Source organism: Oryctolagus cuniculus, chromosome 9, assembly GCF_051225735.1.
Source record: "Oryctolagus cuniculus isolate XC-2025 breed Fujian yellow rabbit chromosome 9, ASM5122573v1, whole genome shotgun sequence".
Classification (NCBI taxonomy): Eukaryota; Metazoa; Chordata; class Mammalia; order Lagomorpha; family Leporidae; genus Oryctolagus; species Oryctolagus cuniculus.
In genome coordinates, this window is record NC_142875.1 from 52575753 (window position 1) to 52603390 (window position 27638).

Here is a 27638-nt window from a genome sequence, read left to right on the forward strand (position 1 = left end):
AATAAATCTTAAAAAAAATAAAAGAGTTCAGAAACGTTGTTACCTCTCTTTGTACTTTGGAAAGCTACCATAGAATAAGCAATAAGAAATAATGCAGTAGGCCAAGAAATGTGCAATTGTCGGGGTAGGGGTAAACGCGATAAAACACAGCCCCCAAATCTCTGTGTTTTAACACAAGAAGTTTATCATTTATGCATGACTCCAACAACAACTGCTTTTTAATTTTATTTATTTTTATTTATATCAAAGACAGAATGACAGAAAGAGTGAAAAAAGAAAAGGAAAGGAAAGGAAGAAGAAACAGACAGAGAGAAACCATCTGCTGGTTCATTCTCCAAATGTGCGCAGCCAGAGCTGGGCCAGTCTGAAGTCAAAAGCCTGAACACACAGTCCAGCTCTTTCACATGGGTGATAGACAGCTGAATACTCGGGCCATTGCCTGCTGCTTCCCAGGGTGCTCACTAGAAAGAAACCAAAATCAGAATCAGAGCCTGTATGCAAACCCAAGCACTTGGATCTTGGATGTGAGCATTGCAGGAGGCATTTTAACTGCCAGGCCAAATGCCTGCCTGCTTGAGGTCTGTTACTCTTGAGAGCAATCCTACTCCAAATAATGACTTAAGGGCCAACTATCTTAGCTCTAAGAGGCCTCTCCACCCACCTGAGGTTGAGAATAGTACACAAGAAATCTGTGATTGGCCTGGAAGTGGCTTATATCACTCTTATTCATATTCCTCTGGCCTAAAATTAACAACCTGGCTTCAAGTAACAGCAAGGGAGTCTGGGAAATGTTGTTTACTCCAAATTTAAAAAGTGCCGAGTTTGAAATTGGTGTGTCTTTTGGATGAGAAGTCACCAAGAAGTGGGGCAGGACACTATGATCTATCATTATCTTAATGATTAAACAGTGTGCATAATGGCATTTTCAAGTTATATTAAAAATAATTTTAAGCAATAATAAATGCATAAAATACATGGATATCCAACAAAACATTTAAAACTGGCAACCAATCTTGATTATGTGAAGTTTCTTAAGTTGCTTTTTTTTTTGTCCATTTGTTTGTTTGAGGATATGCCAGTGCATAGGCCTATTTGAAAACATAAAGAAACAAACGGGACAATAATGCTTAAGGCCAGCTAATATTTTATTCAAACTATATATAAACAACTTTTTATTAGATTTCTATAAAAATAATGAAGACATTTAATAGATATTAGAGTATATGATGAAGACTAAGCATTAAAATATGTGAGTCTAGATAGGTTTACTTTCTTTTAAAATTAGTCTATAAACCACCATCTAAAATAACCATTTGTGAATGTTTAATTGATATCTAATAATATTCTCTAGAATTTAGGGAATTAATCTAATTAATTTTGCTAAGTTGACAACAAAAAGCACAAAAAACAACTCAAGAAATGCAGACCATATAACAGATGACTGTTCTTATTACCTCTGGAAATAATAACTCCCAGGGAAGAGAAAATGTTCGTCATGCTGTTGTAAAATGAATGAAAGCTGCAATTGCAAACTCCAAATCCTGATAGCATAAACTGTACAAGAGGGGAAAGTGAAATTTACAAGGAACAATTAGAAAAATTACAAATACTTGGGTTTCCTAAAATTATTTTATAATGCATTTGATCACTGAGCTATTAAGATTTTTCTCTCATAAAATTATAATAAATTCTAGGCAGTCTGAAAATCCTATCAGCAGGAAGCATGTGTCTTTCTTTTATGCAATGTGGCTTTAAAATGAGCAATTCCCAATTATTAACCTTAAAACATCTCAACAGACAGAAATAGAGATAAATGCTTTGTTTTTCTGGAGCCCCATACCAGGCATTTTCATCATCTCCTCCTTCCTTCATAGGAAGCAATTAAATCTTTGCATATAAGATTTACAAGTCTTTGGAAAAGCAAAATCATTAGAACAAAACAATGTAGCCATTTGAAGAGAGTATCAGGGTTGGTAATAACAATTGAACTTGAAGTTATTAAGCAATAAATTGTTATTTTTTATTTTTGTAAGGGTTTTTTATTTATTTAAAAGGCAGATTTACAGAGAGAATGACAGAGGGAGACAGTTCTTCTACCTGTTGGGTCACTCCTTAAACGGCTGTAATGGCTAGAGCCAGGCCAATCTGAAACCAGGAGCCAGGAGCTTCTTCTAGGTCTCTCACATGGGTGCAGGGGCCCAAGGACTTTGGCCATCTTCTACTGCTTTCCTAGGCACATTAGTAGGGAACTGAATTGGAAGAGGAGCAGCCAGGACTTGAATTGGGGCTCATATGGGATGCTGGTGCCGCAGGTGGTGTCTTTACCTGCTATGCCACAGCACTGGCCCCTTGCAGTAATTTTTTTAAATGAATTTGGGAATTGTGATGAGTATCTGAAATCTTTACTTTGCATTAATTGATTTTTCTCCTCTAAGACAAGCATTCTCAGAGTGACCTCTTAAGAATTCTTCCAGATCTAACTCAGACTTCCTAAAGAAATATAAAGTACATTTTAAAATCAGTATGACATTTATTTTATTTTGTACAATTCTTGTGAAAGTTAGTAGTCACTTAATTCTTAGGGTTTTTATAAATACACTTCACTTTTTCAACCTGATATGATCTCTGTTGTTGCCAGGGCAGTGACACCATCATATATTGCTCTGAGTTAAGATTAATACATGCCAGCACCACGGCTCACTAGGCTAATCCTCCACCTAGCGGAGCCGGCACACCGGGTTCTAGTCCCAGTTGGGGCACTGGATTCTGTCCCGGTTGCCCCTCTTCCAGGCCAGCTCTCTGCTGTGGCCAGGGAGTGCAGTGGAGGATGGCCCAAGTACTTGGGCCCTGCACCCCATGGGAGACCAGGATAAGTACCTGGCTCCTGCCATCAGATCAGCGTGGTGTGCTGGCCGCGGCGGCCATTGGAGGGTGAACCAACGGCAAAGGAAGACCTTTCTCTCTGTCTCTCTCTCACTGTCCACTCTGCCTGTCAAAAAAAAAAAAAAAAGATTAATACATAATGATGTTTGGCAGGTTTTAGTTGATGACATGCTGTTGGCACTGTCTCTTCAACAAAGCAGGGAAATTAACAGATTCAGTTTTTGAGTCACTACAGTTGAAGTTGCAAACAGGATCCCAGAAACCAAGATAGGAGTTGGGTTCAAATCTTCTGGGAAACTCAGCTCAGAAGAGTGGAAGCACCATTGAGAGAGAGAGAGAGAGAGAGAGAGAAAGAGAGAGAGGAAGGAAGGAAGGAAGGAAGGAAGGAAGGAAGGAAGGAAGGAAGGAAGGGAGGGAGGGAGGGAGGGAGGGAGGGAGGGAGAGAGAGAAAGAGAGAAAGAAAGAGAGAAAGAAAGAGAGAAAGAGAGAAAGAAAGAGAGAAAGAGAGAAAGAGAGAGGGAGGGAGGGAGGGAGAGGGAAAGAAAGAAACAAAGAGAGAGAGAAAGAAAAGAAAGCGTTTGATTTGTGAACATCTGTTGAACACTGATGAGTGTGCACCACAAGTGAGTGCTCACAGCAGATTTGCTGGACAAGATGCTGTTTCAGGGAGTCAGCACAGTGTGTGCACCTATGAACAGCCAAAGACCAGAGCCAGGAGGCAGCCCAAAGATACGGACAGAAAAAGACACAGTATAGAAAGAGAGCTATGAGCCAAGATCAATGCAAAAATGTCCCAAATGTTTTAAAGGATGGAACTATTTATTTGGTGCTTGCTTTGAACAAAACAAACAAAATCCTTAGAATACTGCCACCATTTTTGTCATGGTCCTAATATCTCACCAGGATTATGGTTGCATCCCTGTGTCCCCAGATTTCTCAGATTGGAAGTGAGATGTTGTCAAACTAACTTTTCTGGAGACTTCTTCATTCTCACTATTTTCTTTTCATATCTTCTGTAGATCAGTGAGTTGGAAGATCTCAAAAAAGACCCTCCGGCCGGCGCCGCGGCTCACTAGGCTAATCCTCCACCTTGCAGCACCGGCACACCGGGTTCTAGTCCCGGTCGGGGCGCCGGATTCTGTCCCGGTTGCCCCTCTTCCAGGCCAGCTCTCTGCTGTGGCCAGGGAGTGCAGTGGAGGATGGCCCAGGTGCTTGGGCCCTGCACCCCATGGGAGACCAGGAGAAGCACCTGGCTCCTGGCTCCTGCCATCGGATCAGCGCGGTGCGCCGGCCGCAGCGTGCCAGCCACGGTGGCCATAGGAAGGTGAACCAACGGCAAAGGAAGACCTTTCTCTCTGTCTCTCTCTCTCACTGTCCACTCTGCCTGTCAAAAAAAAAAAAAAAAAAAAAAAAGACCCTCCCTGTATTCATACTCTCAGTAATGTGAGTTTGCAGTCCCTTCCATTAAGAGGTAGAGTCTAATTCTATACCAGCCTGGGCTGGCCTGTGGTAGGCTTTTCTCAACATAATGTAGCAAAAATGATAGTGTGCCATGTGCAGGCCTAGGCTTTCTGAGACCTTGGTATGCTTCTCCCCTTGCTGCATGCATTTCTGCCAAATGAGAAGAAGCATAAACTAGCGAGTTGTAAGTTGAAAGACTATGTGGAGTCATTTCAATCAACCACCAGGCAACAGCCATCCACCCACCACCATCCAAACACTTACCAATCACCAGCCAACTGCCAATCAGCAACACACCGTCCAACTATCAACCAATTAGCTTAAAGTGCAGATGAGTTATTCTAGACCACTCTACCCAACCTTCAAGGCAACTATGGCCTGGAAGAACAACTGAGACTCACTGAGCCTCCCAGATAGCAGTACCACTCAATCTTAGAATAAAGAACAAGAACAGGGGCTGGTGTTGTGGCATGGCAGGTTAAGCCTCCGCCTGTGGTGCCAGCATCCCAAGTGGGCTCCATTTCAAGTTCCGGTTGCTCCTCTTCTGATTCGGTTCCCTGCTAATGGCCTAGGAGAGCAGTGGAAGATGGCCCAAGTCTTGGGCCCCTGCACCCACGTGGGAGACCCAGAAGAAGCTCCTGGCTACTGGCTTCGATCGGCCCAGCTCCAGCTGTTGTGGCCATTTCAGAAGTGAACCAGCAGTGAACCTCTCTCTGTAACTCTGCCTTTCAAATAAATAAATGAATCTTTAAAAAAAAAAAAAAAAGGAACAAGAGCAAATGGCCTTTATTTTCAGTCACTAAGTTGGGAGGTGACATGTTACATAGCAATAACTGTTTAATGTAGCTACCAAACATTCTTTGCTTATTCCCACCTCTAGGCTTCTATAATTGTGTATCAACCTATTGTTCTGCCTGGAATGCCTCTTTCTTTCCCCCATCTTTGTTGAAACACTTTTAAGTCCCAAGTCAGACCCATGTCGTAGAACTCTCTTTGACCACTTCAATCTGAATGACTAGCTCCCTTTAGTTATGTTTTTTAAGACTGTCACTATTCTCTGACATTTGATGTATCCTTTCTCAGGATTACAAGCCTCGAGGTTTCTGAATCCCTCACGCAGAGCTAGTTCATCCTGGATGCCTCACTGAAATGCACTTGCTGGAAGCGAACGGGTTTGGTATTCTCCTCACCTAGCCAAGCCATCGCCCCATGAAAGCATCACTACAACTCCCTCAACTGACTGTGTCTTGGAACTGATTAACAGGTGCAAAAATTTCCCTGTGGAAGATCTTTATAAAGAGAATTGATGGCTATATAAATACAGTTTACTTAAATCATCAATTTCCTTTAAATAAAAGAACTGTGTTGATTGATTTTTCATATATATATTTAAGGCTTAAGAGAATTCCTCCTTTGGAAGGGATATCAGTTTTTGTTTCTGCTTATTAAGGAAGCACTTCATATTCATTTTACCTGACACTACAGGAAATTGTGCATGTCTCAGGCTACATAACTCTTGAGCTATTTCTGAGATGCTTTGTCTCTTATTTCAAACTGTCACAAGGTCGGTTGACTCTTAACATGCACCAGGTAAAATAAGAACTATGTATATATACATATATATGTTAAACACCATAATAAATTCCTATGATCTGTACTAGCCATGACAATCCCATGTTCTAACATCATTTTTTCCCAGAATTCCTGATACACATGATAGTGCAAAAGCTACAGCATTGGAACTTAAGTGCAATAAGCAGTTATAACATATATACAAGACCGACGCCTTACCACTTGGCCACCGCGCCTGCGTTAGTTATAACATATATACTATTTGGTCTCATTCATTGCCTCAGTACAATTCCAAGAGTGAGTCTGATTAATTTAAATATTTAAAATTAATATCTCATGGTAGCAGGCATTTGGTCCAGCAGTTAGGAAGCCACTTGCGACACCAGCATCTCATATCAGAGCGACAAGGTTTGAGTCCTAGCTCTGCTTCTGATTCCAACTTCCTTCTAATATTTACTCCAGGAGGCAGAAGGTGATGACTAAAGCACTTAGGTCCCTGCCATATGCATAGGAGACCCAGACTGAGTTCTGGGCTCCTGGTTTCAGCCTGCTCAGCCCGGCTGTTAGAGTCATTTAGGGAATGAACCAGAAAATGGGAAATAAGATTTCTGTCTCTGTCTCTCCCTATCTTTTAAATAAATAAAAAATAAAATAATGGCTTTTTGGTAGTTTTTACTTTTTTGAATTTTCCTAAGAAACCAAGAAAGGCACACTTATTACAAAAAAAAAAAAAAAAAAAAAAAAAAAAAAAAAAAAAAAAAACTTGTCTCAGCTTAACACACTTATTCTAATATTAAACAATGACACTACTGAATAGTATATACAGAGCACTCAAGAAATTTTAAGCCAATGTACCAGTTCACTCATGCAGAAAAAGTTTTGTGTTAGAAGTGGTACCAGTTAGAAATGAGAGTAGCACCACATAGTGAGCATTTACCATGTGTCAGGTGTATGCAAAAGCTTTCCCTTTAAGATCAGATTGAATTCTCACAACAGTCCCACACAATAGCTGTTAGTATCAATCTTTTTTTGAGAATAAGGACATTAGGGCTTTGCAAAGTAACATGCCCATAGCCACCCAGAAAACAAACTGTATTTGTAATATCACAAGACTTATTGTTAAGGAGTCTGATGAATCACTGAGGCTGTCACTGAGATCATTCTGGTGGCAAAACGTCTGTTTTCACCCACGTCACCTCTGCCTGGGTCACTCACTGCCACCTTCTGTGTACAACCAGCATGAGGGAGTGCGCAGCATACTTGTATCATTTATGCGTGTGAATTTCGAGGTTTGTGTCTTCATTTTAAGTCTGCTGAACTTACTTGTGCTAAATTATTAGAAACTTGGTGTATTAAATCTTTGGAAAAAAATCACTAAGTTTTGAAAGATAACCAACAAGGAATTGCTTAGTCCAGAGGAAGCAATTACTGGTAGTAGAGTCTTCGGCAGGTGTGAGGTTGTTTAATTAGATAAGTGGTTTCCAGCCATGGCAGCGCACTGAATCTCCTGTGGAGTTCTCAAAAATCCTCACCTGATGATCTCTAGGGTCTCTAATTCAATTGTTGTGTGTGATGGATACTGGCACCAGTGTGTTTTTATAAAATTTCCAAATGTAATGTTAATAGAAAGATAAGGGAAAGAAAACCTCTAGTTTGGATAAGAAGGTCCTAGGACTGTTGACAAAATATTTATATATCCAAAACATTGAATCTGGCTTGGATTTTCTTCTAAATGTCTGAAGTACTGAGCTTATTCTCCACATAGAATACAAATTTCTCACCTGTAAACAGAAATGTGCCTTTTAAAAATTACAATATCTGGGGTGGACATTTAGCCTAGCAGGTAAACTGCCAATTGGGATACCCACATCTTGTATCACAGCACCTGGGTATGAATCCTGGTGCAGCTCCTAATTCCTGCTTCCTCCTAAGGCACACCATTGGAGGCAGTGGATGATAATTTAAGGAGTTGGGTTCCTGCCACACTCATGGAGACTAGGATTGGCCTGACCATTGTGGCAATTTGCAGAGTTAGTCAGTGGATGGAAGTTCTGTCTGTCTTTCTCTCCCTGAAATAAATAATTTTAGAAAATGACTTAAAATTTTGTTTTTATGAAAGTATTAAAAGAAAACAATTGGGGAGATATTTATAACTCTAAAGAGTAGAGTATAAGATATAAACCCCAGGCTTCCATAGCTTTGGCAGCTCATGACAAGAGCCACGGGTGATTACTGACGTCATAAACAAGAGTGTCAGTGGTTAAATCAACAACAGGAGTCACTGTGCACTTACTCCCCACATAGGATCTCTGTCCTTAATGTGTTGTACTATGTAAATTAACGGTATAACTAGTACTCAAACAGTACTTTATACTTTGTGTTTTGGTGTGGGTGCAAACTGTTGAAATCTTTACTTAGTATATACTAAATTGATCTTCTGTATATAAAGATAATTGAAAATGAATCTTGATGTGAATGGGGTGGGAGAGCGAGTGGGAGATGGAATGGTTGTGGGTGGGAGGGAGGTTATGGGGGGAAAAAGCTGCTATAATCCAAAAGTTGTACTTTGGAAATTTATATTTATTAAATAAAAGTTTAAAAAAAGATATAAACCCCAGAAGCCAAAACAAAAACACAATTGATATACTGGGCTACAAAATGATTGATTTTTTTCTGTTTAGCAAGAATCATCATAAATAAAATGAAAAGAAAAACTTCAAAGTGAGAAAAGCTATTTGCAACACTCATGACAAAAGGATCATTTTCTTAACATACAAAGGGCTTGAAAGTGTTTAGAGGGCTTGGGACCAAAAATATCCCAACAGCAACTGGCATACCTAACAACAAAATTTTAAAATCTTTGAAAAGAGGCCAGAGTAGAATAGAGAAATGCTGACTCAGGGCTCAGGGAGGGAAAGGACAAGAGGAGCAGGAACATCATCTTGTGCCAGGATGTGGGGAGACGGTGAAGGATTGATGAGGACATGAGAAGCAGCTTCAATGGGACTCACTGGCCAGATCTGGGACAATCTGAGTATCAAAAAATAATAACAATAATAATGACATTGTACTGCATTGATAAAATAGGAATCCAGAAATCCACACTGATATAGGTAAGTTAGTGAATCAAAAGTTAGAAGACTGGGGATGGCACTGTGACATAGTGGGCTAACCCTCCACCTGCAGTGCCAGCATCCCATACGGACACTGGTTTGTGTCCCAGCTGCTCCTCTTCCCATCCAGCTCTCTGATAATGGCCTGGGAAAGCAGCAGAAGATGGCCCAAGTGTTTGGGCCCCTGTAACCACATAGAAGACCCAGAAGAAGCTCCTGGCTGCTGGTTTTGGATCTGCTTGGCTCTGGCTGTTGCAGCCATTTGGGGAGGAATCAGTGGATGGAAGACCTTTTTCTCTGTCTTTCTCTGTAACTCTACCTCTCAAATAAATAAGTAAAATCTTTTTTAAAAGTTAGAGGACAAATAGGATAGCTTAAAGTCTTTCCTCACAAAATACTTATTAAAAGAGAAAAAAATTAACTACAGAAGACTGGAAGACATTACTGTAACCAGGTGATCTAAGTTATTATTATAAATTAATTAGGTAAATCAAAATCACATTCCATTTAATAGGATGCAATGCATAGCACATCTCCTCTGTGGTATTCAGGCAAAGATGTATAAAACGAATCTGCTCATGAGGAATCAGAGAGGCATTCTACTTGGAAACAGCATTAGCCCTGTCATGTTGAAAAGCATTAAGGTGACAAAGGAAAGGAAAGACTGAGGCACTCTTCTAAACTGAAAGAAACTAAACACTTATAACCACTAAAGGTAACGCTTGATTCTGAACCAGATCCCTTTTCTATGAAAGATACCATTGGGATGGTAAAAGGTCTTGACTAGAGACTAGGATGAGGTGGTAGCAAATGATCAATTTTGATCTCCTGACTTGGGCCCCTATATTATGGGTATATGCCTCTGAACTAAAGTATTGGAGATTATGGGACATTAAGATAGCAATTTTAAAATATTTCAGTAAAGAAAACTTATAGTATATTTGCAGTTTTTTCTGTAAGTAAAATGGTTTCAAAACATCTTAATGCATTGCAATTTCTCGTAAGAACTCAATGAGGTAGAGGTGCAAATGTACATATTTCTCCCCAAGAAAAGCAAGAAAATTATGAATCCTTTTGATACTAGACATGGCAAGGTAAGTATCAAAAAAAAAAAAAGTCTAAGGTTTCAAACACTGGCTTTTACCTTACGTCTGACATTTAAGCTTTCCCTTGTAAACCCCAGCAGACGGCTAGGGGTAAAAGGACATCTTGGAAGGGAAATTATTTACATTTCATTCTCAATTCTGTGGAAGAAAGAAGGAATCTGTAAAAAGATTATGTAAATAAAGCTCCAAAGTTTTTCAGCAGTTCTCTAGCAAATCCAAACATTTAACTGCAGTTTGAAAATGTTTTTCAAAAAAGCAAAGACATTTGTGAAGTTTCAACAAATATCTCACAAGCACAATTTTTAAAAAGTACTCTGAGGTTTTTAGAATGCTACCTCTTCTCAGAGATAAGAAAAACATGCTGTTCATTGAATTGGAGCTTCAAGAGACCTCTGGAGCTCATCTTCCCCAAGTACCTCCCACTGGATGATCGTCCCATTCTTCTTGTTCTGCCTTGGTGGGTGTGGAGAACAGATGGAAATCATCCTCTGATCCTGATGAGCTCCGGGGTCTGCAGACAGAGAGCTGCCCCCTGCCCAGGCTGCAGTCATGCTGAGCCTGATTCCCCTCATATCTCCTCCAGCTGATGTCAATATTGATGTTCCATGGTTCACAAGCTCCATGGGCAACAAGCTCTTTAGAACAACAATGCTTAGCTCCCGGCTGGTGTTTTGCTAATCTTCCTGAACTGTGTTGCTTGTGGACCAGGCTGAATGGGCAAAGGTAGAAAATGCATTTCACTGGACTCTGAAGCTATCTGTAGGATCTTCAGTGGTCACCTGTTACCCCTTCCCAGACTATAATTATCTTTGAAATAACACAGCCTCTTAATGTCATGTGGTCAGTTGCTCTTCCAAGAGCAACTGCCCTGAAGAAAGAACATCACATTCAGTCCCATGTTCCTCCTTCCTTGCCCATTTCTCCTGTAAGGCGCAAGAACCAGCCACCAAGTGGGTGGACCAAATTTCTCCTTCATTGTTTGCTATTATCTGTTTGCAGGCCCAAAGTGAAGCACTCCCTAGGCAAAAGAAGCCAAGGACAGAGATAAAATGCTAGATAGGGAATTAACCAGGGAAATTTGTCTCTGATAAACCCAAATTCACATTTTATGCCTGAAATAAACTGCAGGAAATCAATGCATCTTCATAAAACCATAGAGAACAGACTTTATAGTTATTTGTTCCAGCTGAATCCTATTGTTGAATACTCATAGAAGTTCTTGACATAATCCACATTCTTCACTTAAAGTTTTTTTTTCCTTATTAGATAACAGGAAACAGGCCGGCGCCGCGGCTCACTAGGCTAATCCTCTGCCTAGCGGCGCCGGCACACCGGGTTCTAGTCCCGGTCGGGGCGCCGGATTCTGTCCCGGTTGCCCCTCTTCCAGGCCAGCCCTCTGCTGTGGCCAGGGAGTGCAGTGGAGGATGGCCCAGGTGCTTGGGCCCTGCACCCCATGGGAGACCAGGAAAAGCACCTGGCTCCTGGCTCCTGCCATCGGATCAGCGCGGTGCGCCGGCCGCAGCGCGCTGGCCGCGGCGGCCATTGGAGGGTGAACCAACGGCAAAGGAAGACCTTTCTCTCTGTCTCTCTCTCTCACTGTCCACTCTGCCTGTCAAAAAAAAAAAAAAAAGAAAAGAAAAAAAAAGATAACAGGAAACAAGTGTTATGTAGTGTGGCTTGGTCTCTATAATTTATAATATCCTTACCCTCTTCCTGGCAAAGAATATACGGGTAGTATATTAAGCCTCTCAACTTCCTCTTGAGGTAAGAGTTATTATTTTGCCCATTTTTAAGGTGATAAAACTGAATCTTTTTTTTAACTTTTATTTAATGAATATAAATTTCCAAAGTACAGCTTATGGATTACAATGGCTTCCCCCCCATAACGTCCCTCCCACCCGCAATCCTCCCCTTTCCCACTCCCTCTCCCCTTCCATTCACATCAAGATTCATTTTCGATTCTCTTTATATACAGAAGATCAGTTTAACATACATCAAGTAAAGATTTCAACAGTTTGCTCCCACACAGAAACATAAAGGGAAAAATACTGTTTGAGTACTAGTTATAGCATTATATCTCAATGTACAGCACACTAAGGACAGAGATCCTACATGAGGAATAAGTGCACAGTGACTCCTATTGTTGACTTAACAAAATTGACACTCTTGTTTATGGCCTCAGTAATCACCCTAGGCTCTTGTCATGAGCTGCCAAGGCTATGGAAGCCCCCTGAGTTCACCGACTCTGATCATATTTAGACAAGGCCATGGTCAAAGTGGAAGTTCTCTCCTCCCTTCAGAGAAAGGTACCTCCTTCTTTGATGACCCATTCTTTCCACTGGGATCTCACTCGTGGAGATCTTGCATTTAGTTTTTTTTTTCCCCCAGAGTTTCTTGGCTTTCCATGCCTGAAATACTCTCATGGGCTTTTCAGCTGGATCTGCATGCCTTAAGGGCTGATTCTGAGGCCAGAGTGCTGTTTAGGACATCTGCCATTCTATGGGTCTGCTGTGTATCTCACTTCCCATGTTGGATCGTTCTCTCCCTTTTTTCAATTCGGGACATGCTCAAGCTGACTTACCTCAAACGGTAGAGTTAGAAACATACCAGGGAGGCCGGCGCCGTGGCTCACTAGGCTAATCCTCCGCCTAGCGGCGCCGGCACACCGGGTTCTAGTCCCGGTCGGGGCGCCGGATTCTGTCCCGGTTGCCCCTCTTCCAGGCCAGCCCTCTGCTGTGGTCAGGGAGTGCAGTGGAGGATGGCCCAGGTGCTTGGGCCCTGCACCCCATGGGAGACCAGGAAAAGCACCTGGCTCCTGGCTCCTGCCATCGGATCAGCGCGGTGCGCCGGCCGCAGCGCGCCGGCCGCAGCGGCCATTGGAGGGTGAACCAATGGCAAAGGAAGACCTTTCTCTCTGTCCCTCTCTCTCACTGTCCACTCTGCCTGTCAAAAAAAAAAAAAAAAAAAAAAAAAAAAGAAACATACCAGGGGATTCCAATTCAATCCCATCAAGGTGGCATGTACCAATGCCATCTCACTAGTCCCAGTGATCAATTTCTGTTCACAATTGATCATAATGATAGGACTAAGAACCAAAGGGATCACATAAACAAGAATAGTGTCTGCAAATACTAGCTGATAGATAAAACTGAATCTTAAGGAAGTGGCTTATCCAGGGCCACAGAGCCCAGGAAGGCTCTGAAAGGATTTGAAGCCAGAACTGACTGATTCTCACATATTTTTGTAAACTCATCTGTCAAAGATAATTGCAGCATTTGATGCATACAAAATAATAAGTGTGACATGTAATGTTCTGGTTATCTGTTGCATGACAGACTCCTTTCAACTTGGTGGCTTAAAACAGCTGTGCATTATTCTCCCTCACAGTTATATGGGTTCACTAGGCAGTTCTCTCTTGAGGTTTCTCACACAGTTGCCACTGCATGGTACCCAGGGTTAGTGTTACCTAGATACGCACCTGTGGTAGACACCCAGAATGGCTATATCCCTCACACACCTGGTGCTTCCACTGGGAAGAATTGGCTGGACATCGCCCTGTCTCCATGCAGTTTCTCCATATGGCTAACTCAGACTTCCTCAATATGATGGGCTCAGGTAGTCAGATTTCTTACTTGATGATTAACTTCCCTAGAATGTGTGTGCCAAGAGGCCCAGGCAGCAGATGCAAGCACTTTGTGACCTCAGCTTAGCATAGCCTAGCTTTTTGTTGCCTCTTATTTATACTTAGATTCAGAGGCAAAGAGAACTATAAAAGATATGACTACTGGTTGCCATGGGCCATAGGAGGGCCATCTTTGCAGACCTGTTGCCTACTATAAGTTAGGCACCATATTGGGTATTCTTTTTTTTTCTTTTTTTGCTATTACATACAACACTGTTATGCACATCCTTTTATTTGTCTCCTGAGATATGTATAGTAGAGTGTTCCTTCAAAGATGTACCTATGAATGGTGAGACTGGGTCATGGGTCATAGGAAAACTAATGTGTAAATAAGTCTTGCTCTCTCCAAGCTCATATCCCTCGAGTACATTCTCCACACTTGCCAGAGTGATCTCTCAAATACAAATCTGGTGTTACTGCCTTATTCTAGGGTCTTCTGTAGCTCCCCACTGACTATACCAGCTACTTGCTTACTTTTAAAAAAAAAAAAAACATTTATTTATTTATTTATTTATTTGAAATGCAGAGTTACTGAGAGAGGGAGAGACTCAGAGGTCTTCCATCTGATGGTCTGCTCCCCAAATGGCTGCAATGGCAGGGACTGGGCCAGGCCAAAACTGGGAGCCTCTTCTGGGTCTCCCATGTGGGTGCAGGAACCCAAAGACACAGGCCATCTGCCACTGCCTTCAGGCACATTAGCAGGGAGCTAGATTGGAAGTAGAGCAGCCAGACTCAAACTGGAGCCCACACGGGATCCTGGCCCTGCAGACTGCAGCTTTACCCGCTGCGCCACAGTGTCAGCCCCTATAGTTGGCCTCAAACTTGTATGCATTAGAAGTACCTAAGAGACTTGTCAAAAATTGCAGTGTTCTGTTCCTGGACATTCAGGTGCCATCAATCAAGGGCAGATGAGCTACTCCAAGCAATTCTGTTGCATAACAAAACTTGAGAATCACTGGATACATAATAAAGCCCCAACTGCTTAGTATATTGTAAAAGACAATCCACTATTTGGTTCCTGCCTATGACTCCAGCCTTCTCTTTGATCCACCTTGTCAAGCACCCTCAGAGCCACAAGATCAAAGGGCTTGAAGATCCTAAAATGTTTCCTGCTGCCTCCAACCTTACCTGCTGTGGTTTGTGTGTTCCTCGTAGGTTAATGCATTGTAGGCTGGGTTCCCAGTTTGGCATTGTGGGAGATGGTGGAACTTTTGAGAGATGGTGTCTTGTGATTTTAAGATAATTGGGGAGGGCTGGCACCGTGGCTCACTAGGCTAATCCTCCATCTGTGGCACCAGCACACCGGGTTCTAGTCCCGGTCGGGGCACTGGAGTCTGTCCCAGTTGCCCCTCTTCCAGGCCAGCTCTCTGCTGTGGCCCAGGAGTGCAGTGGAGGATGGCCCAAGTGCTTGGGCCCCTGCACCCCATGGGAGACCAGGAGAAGCACCTCGCTCCTGGCTTCGGATCAGCGCGGTGCTGCGGCCATTGGAGGGTGAACCAATGGCAAAAGGAAGACCTTTCTCTCTGTCTCTCTCTCTCACTGTCCACTCTGCCTGTCCAAAAAAAAAAAAAAAAAAAAAGATAATTGGGGTGCCATCCTCAGAAGGGAATATTGGTGTTTTAGAGAAAGTGGTCACAAGAGCGAAGTCTCTGAATTGCTCTCCGGCTCCCAGTTTAGTGATGCAGTCCCTCTTTTTACACATGCCCCTGCCACCTGCCACGAGGTACTCGCCAGAGCTGAGCTGGTGCCTATTCCAGACCCTAGACTGATATAAATAAGACTTTCCGTATAGAATTAGCCTACCTCAGGTACTTTTCTGTAGAATCAAAAAGCCAACTGATATTTGTACATTATCCCATATATTTCTTACTGTTGCTCCTGTAGTTTTGATTGTGATTATTTCTTTACTGCCAGCCTTTCTCTACTAAGGAGAAGAAATCTTTCCTGTTGCTACCATATCTTCAGCACCTTATATATAGTGCGTAGATGCTGAAGAAACATTTGTCAAAGTCATTGATTTTTCTGAGATCACAAAACCAGTTAATGATGCATCTGGGAAGAGAACCTAGAGTTCTTTCTTTCTGATCAGTGTTCTTTCTACACCATAGTTGGTCTTACCTACTAAACATCACATTGCCATCGTATTCCCAGTTTGGACTAAAAGGAGAGGGCTGACCTTCATTTCTTCTTCTTAGGAAAGGAGTCCAAATTCACCCCTGGTAAGGGTGGGACGTATATAAATCCTCAGACCTCAATTTCCTCCCACAAGTTCTAAATTCTTCTTCAAAGCATAGGAAAGTTTGGTTCTCTTCAGCTTGGTAAACATCTTAACTTGAAAAATTTATCACAGTTTTTAAAGGTTGCCTTTGGGAAGATCATAAAGATTGACATATTTTATCACTCATCTTGTACCTATTTTTGATAACTTCATTTACATTATAAATCTTTTCACTATTAGTTATAGGTGTTTCCATTGCTTTAATAAATCCAAAAAGAACATATGTAATTTATACAAAACTACCCACATATTATAATGCATTTTTGGGGAATTTTTTTGAAATCTCCCTTAGAGCAGAATGTGAAAGGAGCTGTTGTTGTGTTGTTGGATTTGGCTTCCAGCTTTAGAATTCTCTCCAAACACTTTCTCAATCAGACTTCTAGGCTTTCTATAATTTAGTATTTTCATGCTTCTGAATTTCTGCTCTTTGTAAAAAAGCCATATTGTAGGCAACTTCAAAGAAAATATAAATTAAAAAATTTATCTAGGAAAATCAATGAGAGTGATTATTGAGTAAATGAGTTAATTCTATGTTGAAATAAGCCAAAATATCTCCCTTTAGTGACAGATCCTATTTTACTGATATGAATTCTTGCCCTGACAGGGAGCCACAGCAGACAATTTGAGACAAGAATAATTAATTAAAAGATACATTTCATGAGGCAGATGACATTGACAGAGTAAGAAATAAGCAAAGCAGGAAGGCAGAGCAGAATTCACAATCTGAAGATGAAGCACTGAAAAAAACTCAGCCCTTTCAAGTGGGGTAGGTATTTTCTTCTGATGAACAAAAATGCAGAAGGCAATTCAACCCTTTAGAGGTCTGCTTTTCATCAGCTTTGATCTGAAAATTGAGACAAGTGTTTGGAGCACTGTCACTGATAAGGAGGAAAGTGAGGGCTGGAAGCATGCTCGAACAGAATGTGGTTACTCACACCCTGAGCGATTAAACACTCACTGAATTTTTTTTAAGGCAAATTCCACAAGTCACACAGTCTCAGAAATCATTACAGAGAAAAAGCACACCATACACAGTACTTTCATAAGAGCAAAAGCTGTCATGACCACAGAATACCAAAGCAGAAGCTATGCACATATTCCCGGTTTCATCTTTCGTTTTTCTTATTTGTTTTCTCGACGTTGTTTTCTCTGCCACCGACAGTGTTTACAGTCTCTGACTGTCACATAATGAAACAGAAGCAGAAAGCCTTTATTACGGAGTTAGTACTATGGAAAGACACCCGTGTAGTTGGGTGTCGGACTTGCTTTTGTTTTATTATATTTTTATGCTCTCTCCTGGGGAATGATGCTGTTTCCTTTCTATCAGGAGCCTGAGGAATTTCTGGTCAGTGGGTCGTTGGTAATGGAAAGGCCAAATTAATGAGGCCAGTTGCATGGCTGAGATGCAATCCAGTGAGATGTAAATTATTATAGACGTTTACCCCCTAGGAGGGGAGGGGAAGAGCCTCCTCCAAGCCAACCCTTCAGTGCAAATCTAAGACTTTTGGGTAAAAGCAGGAGGTAGACCAGTAAGTCCAAAACTCCTCCAATTGGCTGGAGTGAAGTTTATGGGACATGTGAGCATTTTCTTCAGGGTCTCTTTCTGATTTAGGAGGGGTAGTGGGTCAAGACTCAGCACTTCATCAGCTGGGAAACAGAAATGTCACATTTAACAATGGTGCTTTAGTTGCTCCCTTTGCATTAGCAGAGTATATGAAATTGTTTTCTGTATTGGTGCTAAATGATTATGCCTGTGTGACAAAGAAGTAGAGTTAATGAAATAATGAAAACATTACTCAGCACCCACTTTGTGGCAGATACTACAAGGCATTGGAGACACAAAGAAGAGTAAGACATAATAACAGGGGGCTGTGGTATAGCAGGTAAAACCTCCACCTGCAGTGCCAGCATCCCATATGGTCACTAGTACAGGTCCAAGCTGCTCCACTTCCAATCCGGCTCTCTGCTATGGCCTGGGAAAGCAGTAGAAGTTGGCCAAAGTCCTTGGGCCCCTGCACCCACATGGGAGACCTGGAAGAAGCTCCTGGCTCCTGGCTTCAGATCAGCCCAACTCCAGCCGTTGTAACCATTTGGGGAGTGAACCAGCAGATGGAAGACCTCTCTCTCTGCCTCTGCCTCTGCCTCTCTGTAACTCTGCCTTTCAAATAAATAAATAAATCTTTTTAAAAAAGGCCTAATAACTCCAGGTCTCAAGCAGTCATGGTCTAGTGGGGGAGACAGACCTGAAAACAGTCATTTCTGTATATAATGACCAAATGTGCTAAATGCCGTAAATAGAGTACACACTGCATTGCAGGGACACAGAAGAGGTGTGAACTCATTCTGCTGGGTTCCTATGAAAAGGAAGCCTAGGACTATGTGACAGAGGAAGTGATATATTTGTCAGAGTTCTCCAGGTAGAGAAGGCATAGAAGGCCATGGCACAAACAGGAAACAGCAAAGGCCAAGCCTGCGTGAGAGTTTGCAAATGGGTGCAGGAAACAACTCACCTGGAATGTACCAACACAAGCAGCAGCATCCAACAAGAGAAGAACTGCACATCCTGCCCCCAGTACTAGTGTTCAGTGGAAAGCAAACAGAATAAACATTCAAGTGGCTTTGAAAGGGCAAAGATGTAGAGGGAACGTGGTGGGGACTGAGGACAGCAGGATAAGATAGAGCCACTCCCAGAGCAGGGACATTTTTTGAGATGCTGGTTCTAGGTCCATACCTTTATTTTATTTTTTAAAAAGATTTATTTATTTATTTGAAAGAGTTACACAGAGAGAGGAGAGAGAGAGAGAGAGAGAGAGAGAGAGAGAGGTGTTCCATCCGATGCTTCACTCCCCAGTTGGCCGCAACAGCCAGAGATGTGCTGATCTGAAGCCAGGAGCCAGGAGCTTCCTTTGGGTCTCCCACGCAGGTGCAGGGGCCCAAGGACGTTGGTCATCTTCCACTGCTTTCCCAGGCCATAGCAGAGAGCTGGATTGAAGTGGAGCAGGCAGGTCTCGAACCAGTGCCCGTATGGAATGCCGGTGCTTCAGGCCAGGGCGTTAACCCACTGTGCCACAGCGCCGGCCCCGGCCCATACATTTATTTGGTGGATTGTTTTCTATTTTTGCATATGTTGCCTTAGATGTCTGTTCTCTAAAGCTATACTGAACCCTGCTAGTGACTGGACTCAAAGAGGTATCTAGGATGATGTTGTTCAGATTCCAGATGAGAGACATAGGATAGATTTCCCCAAAAGGAGAACAAGTAGAAGGGAGATAAACACTGCCGCACTTGAATTTGGGATCCTGAGGGCACAGCCTCTTCAGAGAATGGAGGCGCTGCCAACAGTGGAATTGGGAGGCTAAGCCAAGGCTTGTCCCCTGAATGATCAGGGACACTCAACCAGAACCACTACCCAGGGGAAAGAATTTCAGAATAGTTGGGGCCTCCCCAGGAGGACCAGGACGAGACCAAAGTTGGAATGGAAGTAAGATTTCTCAGGGTAGCCTTCCCTTACCCCTGTCATAGGTCAGAATTCTTTATTGGAGTTTCTTCAAGAATCACACCTTTATGCTATGGCACCTAGCTCAGTGTAGATGACTCCATTTCATTTGTGTATTATGTCCTTGATGCCTGTCCTCTCTTGCTAGACTATAAGTGTCCTCAGAAAAAATATTCCTCTTTTTTTCTTACCATTATGCCCCCAGTGCCTAGCACAACACTTGGTGCTTAGTAGGTGGTCAGTTAGTATTTGATGAATTAAGGCAAAGTTGTTTCTCATCTTTTGGGAGATGGGTTCTTGGTTTTAATAGTGATGACATCTGTAAAACAGCTGCTGGGAATTTGACATACTAGGTAGTTTTTAAAAATTTTTATATAAGGTAAACAAATTTCATATATACAGATTTCGGAACACAGTGATATATCCCACTCTACCCTCCCTTCCGCCCATACTCCCACCCTTCCTCCTCCTTCCTCTCTTATTCCCTGTCTTAATTTTTACAATGATCTACTTTCAGTTTACTCTATACTCATAAGATTAGCCCTACACTAAGTAAAGAGCTCAACAAATCCTGCAAGGTGTTTGACCTACAAGTTTGCTGATGACTGGCAGGAGATTAAGAGGAGGAGCAGTGTGCAGGGAGTAAGGCCTCAGTGGGGTTGCTGGTGCCTTCTACTACTGTTACTGCGGGCAGGCAGCTTTCTCTCAATGTTGTCTCCCTCTCTACCTTTTCTCATATTGAAGTTCTTTCTGTTCGTTGAACATGACATATTCTCACTTGTCTCCAGATCGTCACACTTACTAATCCTTCTGCCTAAACTGACCCTTACCACCGTATTTTATTAAGTTTTATTAAAACACAGTGTCATGGGCTGGCGCCGTGGCGCACTAGGCTAATCCCCCACCTGCAGTGCTGGCACCCCGGGTTCCAGTCCCGGTCGGGGTGCCAGTTCTGTCCCGGTTGCTCCTCTTCCAGTCCAGCTCTCTGCTGTGGCCCGGGAGTGCAGTGGAGGATGGCCCAAGTGCTTGGTCCCTGCACCCACATGCGAGACAAGGAGGAAGCACCTGGCTCGTGGCTCCAGATCGGTGCGGTGCACTGGCCACAGCGCGCCAGCCGTAGCAGCCATTTGGGGGGTGAACCAATGGAAGGAAGACCTTTCTCTCTGTCTCTCTCTCTCTCTCACTCACTAACTCTGCCTGTCAAAAAAAAAAAAAAAAAAAAAAAAAAAAACAAACACCACACAGTGTCATGGACTTAATGTGTCCCCTTTCCCAAAATGATGCATTGAATTCTTAATGCTCACGGTGATTATATTTGGAGTAATGAAGTAAGTTCCCAAAGGTGGGCCCTGATAGGATTACTGTCCTAGTAAAAGAGGCACCTCCGTTTCTCCTCCTCATGTTAAGGACACAGTTCCAGTCCACAAGTCCAAAAAAGAGTCCTCACCAGAAAGGAACAACGCTGGCACCTTGACCTTAGATTGCTAGCTTCCAGAACTATAAGAAAATGAATTTCTGTTGTTGAAGCCACCCAGCCTTTGGAATTTTGCTATGGCAGCCCAAGCAGGCTTACATGCACAGCCATGGATTCATGTACATGCTGCCTGGGGTTGTTTCTGTGCTACAAGGACTGTGTTGCAGAGTGTGTGTGTGTGTGTGTGTGTGTGTATGTTTATATGTGTGTATATATATATATATATATAGAGAGAGAGAGAGAGAGAGAGACTATAACACCTAAAATATTTACTGACTTTCCTGTTCCAGAAAAAATTTCCCAAAAATTGTTCAAGATCTACTTGCAACTTTCAGGAAATACAGTGGCTATAAGAGGAAGTGAAGGCGCCAACATTGTGGTGTAGCAATAAAAAGTTGCCGCTCACAATGTCTACATCCCACATGGGTGCCAGATCATGTATTGGTTGTTCCACTTCCAATCCAGCTCCTTGCTAATGGCTTGGGAAAAGCAATGGAAGATGACCCAAGTAGCTGGAGCCCCTGCTACCCAGATGGGAGACCTGGAAGAAGCTCCTGTCTACTGGTTTCGGCCTGGCCCAGCCTGGGCCGTTGCAGCCATCTGGGGAGAGAATCAGCAGATGGAAGATCTTTCTGTCTCTCCCTCTCTATATATAACTCTTTCAAATAAATGAAGGAAGGAAGGAAGGAAGTTAAATGTAACAATATTGCAATCAACCAAGTCTAGAATGTGGTACATTCTACCCCAATTTCTTCAACAAATGAGTGAACCTCAAAAGGGTTAGAGGATGGAGAGGGTGTTATAATGTAAAAGACTTAATGAACACAAATGATTAGGCCAAGAAGATAAACAAATGGGTAAAATTTGTCAATTATAAAATACTGGGAATTAGTAATAGGACCTAAATGAATTAAAATGCAAATTTAAAAAAATGAGAGCTCAACAGAACATGTTGGCTGGCTGAATTTGACCAGACACAGCAAACTTGTAACCTTTCATGTGGATGATTAATGCTCCTTAATATAGTTTATTGTTTTTATTCATTTTTCCACAAGTTCTTTCAATTAAATGTGTTGTTTTTATCATATTAGTAATTTTCTTCTTAGTAACAGATCTATTTAGTATTAGTATTTGAAATAGGTTTTTTTTATCACTCCCAAGACCTTCAGAAGTTTATATTCTTGGATTTCTTTAGACTTGGAATACCAGTGTTTTTGCCTATTGTGCAATGGTAGGTGTTTTCCCAAGATTAGTCACAGATCAGGTTTGCCTATCCACACATCTCTCACCTTGTTAGCTCCATATGTACTGTTTCTGTTCTTTCTTGTGTTGAAAACACCTCATTTAGCACCATCTGCAAAGTTTAATAAATTCTTTATTTATTGTCTCTCAGAACTAACAAGAATATTAAATGAAATCCTTTTGGTTGTAATGAGAATTTACAGAGCTCAGTCTTTGATTTGCTATGTAAGCTGAGGCTGCTTAATTTCTAGGCCCTTCCATTTTTCCATTGCTTTTTTCTCTCCACTTTATTTTTATTACCTTGAGTGCAATTTGTTATGAGTCTATCTCTTCTTCCTTGAGTGTCAAAGTCATAGAATGTCAAGTTGATGTATCTTCTTTTTACAAAATGGTTGCCTGTTGTGCTCACTAAGTAAATATTGCATCAGGAAGTCACATGAAGGAGTTCTTACATGAATGTGTTTCATTGATTCTACCATGTCACTTAGTTACATGTTGTATTTATAAAATGCAAAAAAAGAATAAATGCAATAAAATATGTGAAGCACACTAAATTCCTACTAAGAAAGTGAAGGAACATGAAACATAAGTTAAATGAAACTTAGCATTCACCACATGAACAAAAGAATATGTATAGAATTATAAATCAAACATCTATAAAAAGACACCCAACAGTCCCTTTGAAAATAAAGAGACAAAGGACTGAGAACTTAATAGAAAAATGGGGAAAATACACAACATTTCACCAAAAATATAAAAAATGGTCCATCAGGTGAAAGGAATCACTGTGTTCCTAAATTTGTATTTATGAAATGCATGAAGTTTGTATACCTTAAATAAAACAAAAAAATTACCACATAAAACCAACAGAAAAAAGAAAATGTGTTCAAAATTGCTCATAATTGGAGAAGTTCAAATTAGAACAGCACTGAGATAGGTGTTCTTACCTACTCAATGGGTGAAATTTAAAAGTATGAGCACACATTCTGTTGGCCAGGCTGTGGGAGAACAGACACTCTCATATGTTGCTGGTGGGAATATAAACTTGTACAACCATTTTGGGGGGAATTTGGAAATATCTAACAACTATATATGCATTTACTTTTTAATTTTTGTACACTCCAAAAGTCTTTTTTTTTTTACAGTTATTATGCCAAGAATTCATAGAGAATGGGTTCCAGAAGCTGAAGTTCCTTCCTGCTGGTTCTGACCAAGTAGGCTTCTCTGGGTGGAGCAGGTCGTTCAGTTGAACCCAGGTAGCTTTCTCTTTGGCTTCCTTCTTTTTCTGATAATTTTCCATCACACGTTTTAAGAAGGTATCTGGGCTCTTAGAGTAATTAGCATGTGCAATACAAACATTTATTCTCTTGGCAAAAATCTTGCCCTTAACTTGTTTGTTTACAACAATGCCAGCAGCATGTGGATAACATTGTGGATTATTCCAGTTTTACCATGGTCACATTTATAGGGCAGTCCTTTTTGAACAATACCCATTCCCTTTATGTCTACAGCATCACCTTTCTTATAAATGTGCATGTATGTGGCCGAAGAAACAACTGTGTGTTCTCTAAAAGACCTAGAGAACAAGTATTGGGTGCCTCTTGTTTTGTTTTTTTTTTTTTTTTAAAGATTCATTTATTTATTTGAAAGTCAGAGTTACACACAGAGAGAAGGAGAGGCACAGAGAGAGGTCTTCTATCCACTGGTTCACCCCCCAGTTGGCCACAATGGCCAGAGCTGTGCCAATCCAAAGCCAGGAAACAGGAGCTTCCTTCAGGTCTCCCACCTGGGTGCATGGGACCAAGGACTTGGGCCATCTACTGCTTTCCCAGGGCATAGCAGAGAGCTGGATTGGAAGTGGAGCAGCTGGGACTCAAGCAGGCATCCATATGGGATGCCAGCACCACAGGCGGTGCTTCACCTGCTGTGCCACAGCTCCAGCCCCAAAGGTGCCTCTCTACCTTCTTGTTCGGCATCTTGGTGAATTCCTGGAAGCTGGCAGTTCCTGCCAAAATATACATTTACCTTTTTACGGATAATTCTACTTCTAGAATTTACCCTGATGACACATCTCCAACAATATGAAAATATACATGCACATACTCATTTCAACATTATTTGTAACTAAAATATTTGAAGCAACCTTGGCCGGCGCCGTGGCTCAATAGGCTAATCCTCCACCTGCGGCGCTGGCACACCGGGTTCTAGTCCCGGTCGGGGCGCCAGATTCTGTCCTGGTCACTCCTCTTCCTGTCCAGCTCTCTGCTGTGGCCCGGGAAGGCAGTGGAGGATGGCCCAAGTGCTTGGGCCCTGCACCCCATGGGAGACCAAGAGAAGCACCTGGCTCTTGGCTTCTGATCAACGTGGTACGCCGGCTGCAGCGGCCATTGGGGGGTGAACCAAAGGCAAAAGGAAGACCTTTCTCTCTGTCTCTCTCTCTCACTGTCCACTCTGCCTGTCAAAAAAATTTTAAAAAATAAAATAAAATATTTGAAGCAATCTCAACACTCATGCATCAAATGATTGAATAAATTATATGTATCCATAATTTATTATGGACAATAGTATGAGGAAGATTATTATTAACCATTATGGATTAATAATAACCAGGATGTACTGTTAAACAAAAATGCCAAGTGCAAAGGAGTATCACAATGTGTATGACAGTCTAAAAAAAATAGACATGTATCTTATTTTGGCAACCAAGAACACAGGAAGAATAAACCAGAACAAATGATAGTAGTTACCTAATAGAGATGGACAGGTACAGCATGGAGAGAATGAGAGGATTGGAACAGAGGAGAAGCATGACAGAACAGTAGCACTTCTCTGAATATATCTTTTATTAATGTTATGACTTCTGGAATTATAAGGCTATTAGTCATAATAAATATTTAAAATGAATCAGGAAGTAGAGGAAATTCAAAGTGGAATACACACAGTAATAAATTTGACTATATTATAAGGCTAAAGACAAAAAATGTAAACAAATATTTGGTTACTAAATTTGTTTCTCACTGGGGAATGGGTTAGCAGTTCCATAACTACAATATGTGTGTTCTAGGATTACTCAAATAAATATTGGGGGTAAGGAGAGCCTGGTTTCTCAACATAGTGGGAAGAAGGCAGGCGAGAATGAACTCTTAGGTGGTGGTTCGGAATCCAAAGTATCAATGGGATTCATAGTTACTAGTAAATGTAGAGATGGGTGGACATAGATGAGTGCATGTTGAATTTATGTGTGCATATATCTGCATGTATTTGTTAGGTACCTGTCTTCTCTGTGACAGCCTAGAAACAACACCTTTGCCATCAGCCCACCTGGCACTCACACCTTGATTTCATCTTAAAAGCATTTTCCAATAAGGGGAACCAAGACTTCTTGGCAGGTTCCAAAGCTGAGGGGAAAAAATATATATGCCTGAACCTGAAGGAACTTGAAGCATCTTTTGGTGCCAGAAAGTAAAGAAAAGGTCACAGCTTCATCAAGCATGTAAAAGGACATGGACACTCACTCGAGGGAGATCCTCATCTCAAGGCTGGGAAAGCAGTTCAGGCGTTTGGTGCAGTGTGTTAAGCCACGCGTGAGATACCCACATCCTGTATTGGAGAGCCTGGGTCTGAGCCCCAGCTCTGCTTCTGCTTCTGATTCCTGCCCGTGATTGTCCTGGGAGGCATCAGTGAAGGCTCCAGTATTTGAGTCCCTGCCACTCATGTGAAAGACATGAATTGAATTCCCAGCTCCTGGCTTTAGCCTGCCGTAGTAGCTCTGGCTGTTGCAGGCATTTAGGGAGTGAATCAGAGGATGGAATCTCTGTTTCTCTGCCTTTCAAATACAAATGAAAGAAAAAAAAAAAACTGGGAAAGCAGCAAAATTAATGAGATTAACATAAAACAAATATCCGTAAGTCCATACTTAAATGAATAAATAATATTTCCATGTGGGCCTTTCTTTTTCAGAATATCTTCATTTAAAACAATGTTAGCCGGTGCCGCGGCTCACTAGGCTAATCCTCTGTCTATGGCGCCAGCACCCTGGGTTCTAGTCCCGGTCGGGGCGCCGGTTCTGTCCCAGTTGCTCCTCTTCCAGTCCAGCTCTCTGCTGCAGCCCAGGAAGGCAGTGGAGGGTGGCCCAGGTCCTTGGGCCCTGCACCTGCATGGGAGACCAGGAGGAAGCACCTGGATCCTGGCTTTGGATCGGCACAGCCGGCCGTAGTGGCCATTTGGGGGGTGAACCAACAGAAGGAAGACTTTTCTCTCTGTCTCTCTCTCACTGTCTAACTCTGCTTGTACAAAAAAAAAAAAAAAAAAAAAAAAAAAAAAAAAAAAAAAAAAAAAAAAAACCACCACAAGGTTAGTAATAGTCACCTTGCAATATTGCAATACTGTTGTAGGGGAACAATTAATTGAGGGAAAGAGTTTGAAAGAACAGTTCTGAACACTGGGAAGGTACCTAGAAACAGAAATTCAGTTCCTTGCCTCATTCTCTTTGTACACAGTCATTTCCCAGAAAATCAGAATGTGATGATTTTAAAGTCAGATCACTGGTGGCGTTTTGATTTAGTTTTAGAAACAGGGTGTTAGTCATTTTTAGCAGCCTGCTTCAAAATGGAATCCTCTACTTATTGACTTGTCAGTGATATTTAACCTAGAATAGTCATTAGAAACTCATCACCACTTCTCTATGCATTCTGCCTTCAGCTTCTTCCCTCCAGGAGGTAAATTGTGGGAGTAATGCTCAGACTTAAAAACTGCCGGCGCTGTAGCTCTGCCGCATACTCTGGACTGATGGCCATTAGGGGGCGCTGCAGGCTTAGAAGAGGTGATTTTTCTTCCACCGTGTCTAGCAGTGTGGGTGAAGTAGCTATCATTTGTATAAAGATGTTGATCTCCCACAGGAAAAGCTCCAGTTTAGCCACATGGGCCTTTCTGGTACCTTTTCTTGATATTTAGGTGGGTCCATTTTGGGGAATGTTAAAAAGAATTAAAAGAACCTGTTTTTCTAACTATTTTCTGTGGATTTTGTCTTCTTCTATGTGATCCCTGAAGGCGGAGAATGGTTCTACTTTTTTTGATAATCCCTCAGCATCCAATTTAATAATCTGAACATTGGACTTGATGCTATCAATACAGTTTTAGGTACAAACTAATCTTAGGAAACAGATATAAATCCAATTCTCCCTCTGTTAGACAGAGATAATAATACCTGCTTTTTTACCTATCATACAGAGATGTGTGCTCCCATCATCTTTTTAAAGCCAAAGAAATATAATATGATTTGTGTATAAGACCGGCATAAGGACGGATAATTCATTGGTACACCATTACTTC

The 27638-nt window shown here is 41.8% G+C and overlaps 1 long non-coding RNA gene across 1 annotated transcript; it reads right to left on the bottom strand.

The window, feature by feature from the left end:
- Nucleotides 1-365: 365 nt before the first annotated feature.
- Nucleotides 366-10711, bottom strand: LOC149124564 (uncharacterized). Its single transcript, XR_016212858.1, has 3 exons — nucleotides 10552-10711; nucleotides 1455-1554; nucleotides 366-461 (listed from the first exon to the last, which is right to left on the bottom strand). It is a non-coding gene; the product is annotated as an uncharacterized LOC149124564 (long non-coding RNA).
- Nucleotides 10712-27638: the final 16927 nt, after the last annotated feature.